The sequence below is a fragment of the Podarcis cretensis genome (assembly GCF_951804945.1).
Source record: "Podarcis cretensis genome assembly, chromosome: 17".
In the NCBI taxonomy this organism is placed as follows: Eukaryota; Metazoa; Chordata; class Lepidosauria; order Squamata; family Lacertidae; genus Podarcis; species Podarcis cretensis.
Genome location: NC_137187.1, coordinates 13,246,275 through 13,247,156, shown reverse-complemented (window position 1 = coordinate 13,247,156; position 882 = coordinate 13,246,275).

The following is an 882-nucleotide window of genomic DNA, read 5'->3' as shown; positions in this document are numbered from 1 at the left end:
GTAGGAGTTTAGGAAACGTTCCAAATCTGCCATGAAGATGTTGGCATACTGTGGGGCCATGCGGGTGTCCATAGCTGTGCCACTGATCTGGAGGAACAGGTCATCTCCAAATTTGAAGTGGTTGTGAGTGAGGACAAAATGGCAGAGTTTGGTAGCAAAGTCCACTGTGATTTTATCTGAAATGGTGTTCCTTATAGCTTGTAAACCATCATTGTATGGGATGTTGGTGTACAGGAATCCCACATCCATAGTGGCTAGTATTGTATTGTTGGGTAGATTGTTCAAAGATTGTATTTTCCTCAGAATTCTCAATGGAGGCCTTGCAGACTCCAGGTAACATGAAACTTACTGTTTTGTAATACGACACATATCCTGACATTAAACGGGAAGTCAAGTGCACCTGGAGTCTGTTTGACCTTTGTTATCAGACTACTACTACAATGCTTTTGACTAGGAGAGGGCTATGCTTAAAATCTCAATATTTAGAAATCCCCTCAATCAGATGTTATGACCCATAACCAAACCCAGTTTTCTGTTTAAAAAAAGCTTAATTCTGTGTGGAACAGTAGCAGTGGCATTTTTACCATTCACTCAGGGTTGAATGCATTCATCAGAGAACGGAACGGATTCGATCACACTATTTCTGTTATTCTTCATTCGATTTATATCCCACCTTCCCGGGGCAGCAAACGTCATGGCCTGGACCACCCCAGACCTCATAGCCCAGACTAGCAGAATCACGTCGCAAGGCAATTTATAAGACAAAATTGCAGAACAATTTTAAGTACATTAATGACAGGAACACGCCCCATGGAGCAAGAAAACATATTTGTGCGGCTCACTATTTGCCCATCACACTGCTAAAGGTGCTGAGACAAACGG